The sequence below is a fragment of the Monodelphis domestica genome, chromosome 2, assembly GCF_027887165.1.
Source record: "Monodelphis domestica isolate mMonDom1 chromosome 2, mMonDom1.pri, whole genome shotgun sequence".
In the NCBI taxonomy this organism is placed as follows: domain Eukaryota; kingdom Metazoa; phylum Chordata; class Mammalia; order Didelphimorphia; family Didelphidae; genus Monodelphis; species Monodelphis domestica.
The window spans coordinates 85,999,615-86,008,596 of NC_077228.1; the positions used below are offsets into that span (position 1 = coordinate 85,999,615).

Consider the following 8,982-nt stretch of genomic DNA (forward strand, 5'->3'; position numbering starts at 1 on the left):
ATCAGGCAGCTAGATCAAATTTGAACTTCTTGACTTATATCCCAGTGTTCTATCCACTGTACCAGTTAACTGACAAGTTCAAGATTATAATAAAGATCTCAACCTAGATCCTTTAATTCCAAGCACAGTTTTCTTCCAATTATATAATACTGCATCCATCTTCATCTCATATGAACATTTCACACTATTTTCATAACTTTTAATCTTGTTCAATATTGCCTTCCAATATCATTTGATCTTTGCCTAAGAGTTTATTTTGTTTCCAAAACCAAATGAATGCTTTAGTGACTCCTTTTCCTAAACTTCTTTTATATTCCCATTTGGCTATTACATTGTAAACATTTGAGATGTTACTAAAACAATTAAATTCACATTAAGTAATATTTAAAAATTATTAAGCAATAACTTAAACAAGGAATTTATCATGACTGATGGAAGTAAAGGAGAACATGGAAGCCAGAGAGTGAGCCACTTCACTATATCTTGTGGTGATACCATGGCATACTAATTTCTTATTAGGCAACAATAATGAGCTTTAGTGTCTGATGCTTCCAAATGCCCTGAACATGATTATAGCAAAGTCTTTTTTTTTTTTTTTAATATCTGTTTTTCATGCTGCTCATTTAAATAGTGTCTCAGCCTGAGCTCTGGAACAAATGATAATCCAACATTGAACTAGAAGAATTTGATAACAGATTGCTCTAAAATCTCATTCTTCCTTTGTTCTTCACTTCAGTATATGAAGGCAAATCTATGACTTTTGGCACTCCAGGGAACTTTCTTGAAGACATTTTTTTTCTTGTTGGCTATATTAATAACAATAATAATTCCACCTTAACTGTCATGTTGAATGAGTCTGCATGATAATTAGTGATTGTGTTTTTGTTATAATGAATATCATTCACAATCATAGGGTTCTACATCAGATGTAACGTCAAACAGGAAAAATGCCAGTCTTTTATATCATATTTTTCAAAATTTGTCTTCTTTATTCTGAGGCTTTAAAGTTTAAATTTTAAGGAAAATATATTCCTTAATGTTTATCAATGAATATAGTTCTAATTATTTTATCTCTAATAATTTATTCAAATCATAAATGTAAATAATGTTTCTGTTGCATAAAATATATAATCAAAACCCACAATCACAAAAAAATTGCCTCAAAACAAAGAAAAGTAGGAGGAATATGTGTCACTGGGGAAAGAAGAAAGAGTAACTTGGGAAACATAACATTTGTGTTAAGCAGCAGAAAATGGACCAGAACAATACATTGATTTGCAGCAAGGAGAAATAAAGTAGCAGAAGAGAAACAAATTCAGGCTGAGCCAGTTGGCATGAATAGTGAAGGCAAAGGATCTATGAGACCAACATACTTCCACATGGTCTAAGGCAGTAATTCTGTAGAATGCCTGAGGCATTGAAATGGTAGCATGGGAGTCTAGCTTGGCCTAAACCCCTGGGCATAGGTAGTAAAGACATAGCATGTCCTACCATATGACAGCAGAGTACCTGAGGCAATAAAGCAGCAGAATTGAGTATCAACTCAAATCATGAGGGGTAGGTGATAAAGACAGAGTAGACACAATACTAAAGAACTTCCATGTGGCTTGAGGCAGTGAAGTGGAAGAGCAGGAGACCAGCCCATCCCGAGCCATTTATCAAGGGTAGTGAAGCAACAGAGTTTAGATGAGCCAAGTAGGCAATAGGGGAATTAGCAGCATGGAGTTTAGATTCTAGTTCTATAAAACAGCTGCAAGCCTCCCAGGCAAACATGACCAATCCTTCCACAGGCACACTGTGGGAAATTAAGGCATCCAAACTTCAAGAAGAGTAGTCTGCTGGAATTGAACAGTATAGAATGGGAAAAAATATCTGGAAAATGGAGACAATGAGGAAAGACATCACAGACAATGAACTTTAGTGGTAGTTTCTCGGTGACCAAGAATGACGATTGTCTTTGTGCATTATCATCTATTGATGTACCCTCATGTGGCTTTGAAGTCCAAAGGCTGAGGCACAGAGTTTGTGGCACATGGGGCATGGGATGCCAGTTGTTACAGGAGGTGCAGTTGCGGCCTGGTATCGGCGTTCACGCACAGCGGCAAGACATCGACGTCGCTCATAGTCAAAGGTGGTGGTGGCCTGGTTAATGTGGATTTGCCAGTTGCTTCTGACAGAGGCAGCGAGTTCTAGTTGCTTTGGTGTCATGCCAGCCCACTTCAAATTTAACTTTAGTTGATCCTTGTATCTTTTCTTTGGTCGGCCTTGTTTGCTGAGTCCAGCTGACAGTTCACCATAGAATATCTGTCTTGGTATTCGCTGTGGGTCCATGCGGATGACGCGTCCAGACCATCGTAGCTGGGTTTGGAGGACCATGACTTCGATGCTGGTGGAGCTGGCTCCGTCAAGGACTTCCTGATTGGTGAATGCATCTATTTGAGACCATAATGCAATAAAAATCCCATTCAACAAAGAACAGTAGAAAGACTAAAAAGAATTTGGAAACTAGTATCTAAAGAATGAATCGGTCAAAGAAAAAATATCAGAAAAAAATCAACAATTCCATTAAAGAAAATAACAATGAAGAGACAACATATCAAAATTCATGTAATGCAGCCAAAGTTGTACTTAAAATGAAATTTATATCTCAGTCAAGCCTAAGTAAAAATAGTTTTAATTGTAAAAGATAAGGGATGGTACCATAGTAAAACTATAATAGTTGAGGATTTCAATTTTTCCCTTACTGATCTAAAAAAAAATAAAAACAAAATTAAATTATTAATTATCACTATTATTCAGTATTATATAAGAAGTGCTATTTATATCAATTAGAGAAGGAAAAAAATGGAAAGAATTAGAATAGGCATGAAGAAACAAAATTATCACTTTTTTCACATGATTTGATAGTATACTTAAGAAAATCATAGAAAATTAAATAAAAATTGGTTTAAATAAATGACAACTTCAGCAGTTGTAGGATACAATAAAATCACACATGAATGATTAGCATTACTAGATACTAACAAAAATGCCCCAAAAAGCAAGATCTAAAAGAAATTATATTTGAAATAATAATATAGTTTTATTATAACATATAATTAAATTCATAAAACAAATACTTGATAATCTGCCTACTAAAACAAGCTCAAGAACTGTATGAACTTAATTACCAAATATTTTACATACAAATAAGGTCAGATCTAAATAATTGGAAAATATTAATTGTTCATGGGTAGGCCAAGGAAATATGAAAACAATGACAATTGTACCTTAACTAATTCAGTGTGATACCAGTAAAATGGCCAAAAATTATTTTATAGAGAAAGGAAAAAATAATGAATTAATATGAAATAAGAAAAGTTCAAAAATATAATGGGAATAAAGAAAAAATGTGAAGGAAGATGGCCTAGGGATACTATATCTTAAACTACATTACAAAGCAATAATCATGAAAATAGGTGCTAAGAATAGAATATTGCATCAGTGGAATATATTTGTGGTGTATGACTGATAGACTATTATTGTTTTGTTTTTTTTAGTTTTTAAAACATTATTTTATTTGGTCATTTTCATACATTGTTCATTGGAAACAGATAATTTTCTTTTCCTACTCCCCAACCCCCCGCCACCTCTTCCCTAGCCAAGGCGGGATACCTCTGGGTATCACATGTGTCCTTGCTCTGAACCCATTTACTTGTTGTTGGTATTTCCATTAGGGTGCTCATTTAGCATCTCTCCTTGATCCATGTTCCTTCAACCCCTGTAGTCAAGCAGTTGCTTTTCCTCCCTGTTTTTACTCCCATCCTTTGTCCTCTGCTTTAGGATAGGTTTTTTTTTTTTTCTCATAGATCATTGCAGATTGTTCAGGTACATTGTAAAGCCATTACTGGAGAAGTCCATTATGTTCTCTTGTACCACAATATGTCAGTCTCTTTACCCTTCCAGTGTATCAATGTTCTCCCCTCTCCTGCCAGGAGCTTCTTTGTGACATATAAATTTACCACCATTTGTTTCTTTTCCCATTCTTTTAGTCATAACCTCTTTTCTTTTTTAGCTCTAGTCATGTATATATATATATATATATATATATATATATATATATATACACATGCATATGTATTTATGCATGCATATATCTATATACCTATTTATGTCTTGTCCTTTCATTCTATTCAGTTTGTCACTGTTCCCTCTGAATGTAATTCGTTTAGTTGCTCAGGTGATAGCAACAGTTTTTAAGAGTTACCAATGGGTTTGAGTCAAGAACACATGTGATAACCAGTGGAATCATGTGTTGGCTATGGGAGAGGGAAAGGCGGGGGAGGGGGGGAGGAAAAGAAAATGATCTTTGTTTCCAGTGAATAATGTATGAAAACGACCAAATAAAATAATGTTTAAAAATTAAAAATAAAAAAAGAGTTACCAATGACCTCTTTTCTTATATGGATACATATCATTTTAACTTACTGAGTCTCTTAAAAATTTTTTTTGTTGTTGTTTTGTTTTTTCCCCCTCTTTTTTAATGACCTTTTGATGATTCTCTTGAGTTCTGTGGTTGGACATCAAATTTTCTGTTCAGGTCTGGTCTTTTATTTATGAATGCTTGGAACTCTTCTATTGTGTTGAATGACCATACTTTCCCCTGTAAGAATATAGTCAGTTTTGATGGGTATTTTATTCTTGGTTGTAGACCTAGTTCCCCTGCTTTCAGAAATATCATATTCCATGCCTTTTGGTCCTTCAGTGTGGATGCAGCCAGATCCTGTGTTAACCTCACCATGTTTCCATGGTATCTGAATGGCTTCTTCTTGGCAGCTTGTAATATCTTTTCTTTCATCTGATTGTTTTTGAATTTGGCTATAACATTTCTTGGTGTTGTCAGTTGGGGATTAAATACAGGGGGTGATCTGTGGTTTCTTTCAATCTCCACTTTCCCCTCTTGTTCTAGGATTTTGGGATAGTCTTCCTGGATAACAAAAAAAAAAAAAAAACAAAAAAAAACCTTCCTCCTCTACCTTCTGTGTTGAATGCCCAGAGACTGGCCTAGGTTACTTTTAAGGTAAGCTCTTCAGAGCAACCCCTTTGCCGGCCCTGAGGTTTCTGTCCTTTCAGTAGCTCTGAGGGCTCCTGATGGGATTGGGTTCAGCTGGTGCCCTAAAGCTGGAACCTTCCTTGAGACTCAGATGGAAGGACCCAGCAAGGGGACTACAGGCTTCCCCCTTCTCTCTATGTTTCCCTGCCATCTGTGTTGGGTGCCCCGGAATCTGGCTCAGGTTGCTTTTAAGGTGAGTCCTTCAGAATAGCCAGCCCTGAGGACCTTTGGCCGGCTCTGAGGTTCATGCTGCTGCTGTGGGCTCAGCACTCTGGGTTGGGGGGGATGGGTCCTGGGACCTTCCTTCTGCCTGCCCCTTACATTTGAGTGATCTAGGGTTCTGGCTTTTGGGGGGCCATACCTTTTGATCCAGGTTTGGGAGGAGGGTTCCCCAGGTCTGTCCTGTTGTTCAGCTTGAATTTCGGTGTCCTAGAAGCACTCAGTTTGCGATCGGTAAGGAAGGGTTTCCAAGGTCTGAACTTAAGCTGCTTCTAAGCCGCCATCTTGACCAGAAGTTGATAGACTATTATTGTACTATAAGAAATGACAAGCAGAATGATTTCAGAAAAATCTGTAATGACTTAAATGAATTGATGCAAAGTGAAATGAGTAGAACCAGAAGAAAATTGTACAAAGTGATAGCAATATGATTTTTATACAAATGACTGTGAATGACATAGTTTTTCTCAGTAATGCCTTGATTCAAGTTAATCACAGAGACAAATGATGAAAAATATCATCTGCCCTTTAAGGAAAACAAAAAAACAAACAAAAAAATTTATGTAGTCTGAATGCAGAGTAAAGCATACTATATTTCACTTTCCTTCTACAGCTTCTTTTTTCCTCTTTTTCATTTGAGATTTCTACCAAACAGTGACTAATATGGGAAAATATTTTACACGATTGCATATGTAAAATCTACAGCAGATTGCTTACTGTTTCAGAGAGAGGTACATGCCAGAGGAACAAAGGGAAGAAAAGTGGGAAATAAGGAGAAAATTTCAAATTCATTACTTAAAAATGAAGTTAAAATTGGTTTTGCATGTAAGGGGAGAAAATAAAATATTTTTAAAAGGAAAATGGATCAAATATATATTTTATAAATTTAACTTATTTGCTTTACATATTTTGTTATAGAAATATATTAATTAAAAACCATATTAATGAAGCATTAACTATTTTAATGGAAGACTATCACTTTTGACTTCTTAATACTTTATTATTAAATTAATTATTATTATTATTAATTATTAAATTAATAAATATTTTCACAAATGCTATTTTAGGAATTAATAAAACACAAAGTTAAATAATATTTTATATAATGAATTCATATATCATTTTGAAATTTTCATATGATTAAGAAACAGTTATTTATGTTTATTTAAAATAAATTATGATATTCAATATTTTCCTTGTTCTATAGTGGTTAAGTTTCTATATATGAATTTTTAATATATTACATTTGTTAATATAATGTTTAATATTATATATAATGTGTGAATTATTCAGGGTAATTTTACCCATGTGATTTTAATCAAGACTTTCCCTTCATTATCAAACCTTTTTTTCTTAATATTAGATAAAACTTTGAATATACTTTAGTTTCAATCAGTCATATATTCTCTTTTTAAGGACATATCTTCTTTATATCTATATTTCTCATGTATAAGAAAAAATGAAAAAAATATTTATATGTATATTAGTAGAAGACAGGATGTCTTTTTTTTTTCTTTCAAGAACCTATGAAAAAATTTTATTTTTGTTATTTGACTTGGTAGTGTTTCTAGGATATTTAGAGAAGGGTTTGGGGTACAGGACCTTCACTAGCACGGCAGTCTAGGAGATGGGTGTGGCTTAGGTCCAGGGTCCAAAAGCACTTAGCTGAATTAAGCCTTCAACTAAAGCACAAAGATGAAAACAATGTCATTGGGAAACCATAAATCCATGCACACAACTGTGTTAAAACAAAAGATTCCATGGTCTTTGTTATTCAAGGATGAATTGAATCAACACAAAATAGTACTGATAAATAATTAGCACTTTAATGCCCACATACACAGAGAGAAAGAGAGAGAGAGAGAGAGAGAGAGAGAGAGAGAGAGAGAGAGAGAGAGAGAGAGAGAGAGAGAGAATCATGCATATTCATGGTTTCACTCCATATGTATGGAATACAGCTCTATAATCTGATAGAGTTGGAAATGACTTCAGAGTGCCTTTAGTACAAACTACATTCAAAAAGGATAAGCTCTATAACAAAACTATCATAAGGTTATAGATTTTGTTTAAATTTCTTATGCAAAAAGAAATCTCTTAATATAATGTCTTTCTCTTCAGGAAAATTCTAATTTTTAGGAAGGACACTTTACCTTATATCAAGTCCATGCACACTTCTTCATAATTTCTATTCTTTGGCCCTAGTTCTGCCTTCTGGCATTATGGAGAAAAAGACAACTCCTTTTAGCCCTTTAAATTCTTCATACCCTTCTATTCTCTTCTAACACACTAAAACCCGGTGGAACTTGACAAGTACACTATTTTATGATACCCTAATTTATTTATAGCATCACCCTTCATTTCTAAATCATGTATCTATTTTGACTTTATCTTATTATATGGAGTAAGATATTGGTCTATGGCTTATTTTGGCCATGCTATTTTCTGGTTTTCCCAGAAGTTTTTTTTTTTTAATTTTGTTGATTAATTTAGAGTATTATTCCAGGATTACAAAAATCATGTTCTTTTCCTCACCTCTCCCCAACGATCTCCCATAGCCAAAGCACAATTCCACAAGGTTTTACACGTGTCATTGGTCAACACCTATTTCCATATTATTGATATTTGCACTAGGGTGATCACTTAGGATTTGCAACCCCAATCATATCCCCATTGACCCATGTGATCAAGCAATTCTTTTTCCTTTGTGTTTCTACTCTCACAGATGTTCCTCTGAATGTGGATAGCATCTTTCTTATAAGTCCTTCAGAATTGTCCTGTATCATTGCACTGCTACTGGTAGAGAAGTCCATTACATTCGATTGTACCACAGAGTATCAGCCTCTGTGTACAACGTTCTCCTGGTTCTGCTCCTTTCGCTCTGCATCAATTCTTGCAGGTCATTCCAGTTCACATGAAATTCCTCTAGTTTCTTTGAGCACAATAGTATTCCATCATCAACAGATACCACAATTTGTTCAGCCATACCCCAAATGAAGGACATCCCCTTATTTTCTAATTCTTTGCCACCACAAAGAGCATGGCTATGAATATTCTCTTACAAGTCTTTTTCCTTATTATCTACAGCAGTGCTATGGCTGGATCAAAGGGTAGGCAATCTTTTAGTGCCTTTTGGGCATAATTCCAAATTGCCCTCCTCCAGAATGGTTGGATCAATTCCAACTCCACCAGCAATGCATTAATGTCCCAAATTTGCCACATCCCCTCCAACATTCATTACTTTCCTTTGCTGTCATGTTAGCCAAACTGCTACGTGTAAGGTGGTACCTCAGAGTTGCTTTGATTAAAAATATGAAAAGCTTCATGAATTTGTTTGTCATCCATGTGCAGGTATCATGCTAATCTTCTCTGCATTGTTCCAATTTTAGTATATGTGCTGCTGAAGTGAGCACTTCCCAGAATTTTTGCTCAACACTGAGTTCTTCTTTCAAAAGTTTGGATCTTTAGGTTTATGAAACATGATGTTATTATGGCTATTTACTGCCATGTATTGAGTACCTAATCTATTTCATGTGTCCACTACTCTCTTTTTCAGCTAGAACCAGATTGTTTTGATGGTTGCCACTGTATAATACAGATAGAGATCTATTACAGGTAAGGCATCTAATTTATAATTTTTTTTGTCAATTCCTTTGATATCTAGCTTTCTGTTC

The 8,982-nt window shown here is 34.7% G+C and overlaps 1 non-coding gene across 1 annotated transcript; it reads right to left on the minus strand.

Moving 5' to 3' along the window:
* Positions 1-8,614: 8,614 nt before the first annotated feature.
* Positions 8,615-8,721, minus strand: LOC130457666 (U6 spliceosomal RNA). The gene has a single exon (XR_008916958.1). It is a non-coding gene; the product is annotated as a U6 spliceosomal RNA (small nuclear RNA).
* Between the last annotated feature and the right edge of the window lie 261 nt (positions 8,722-8,982).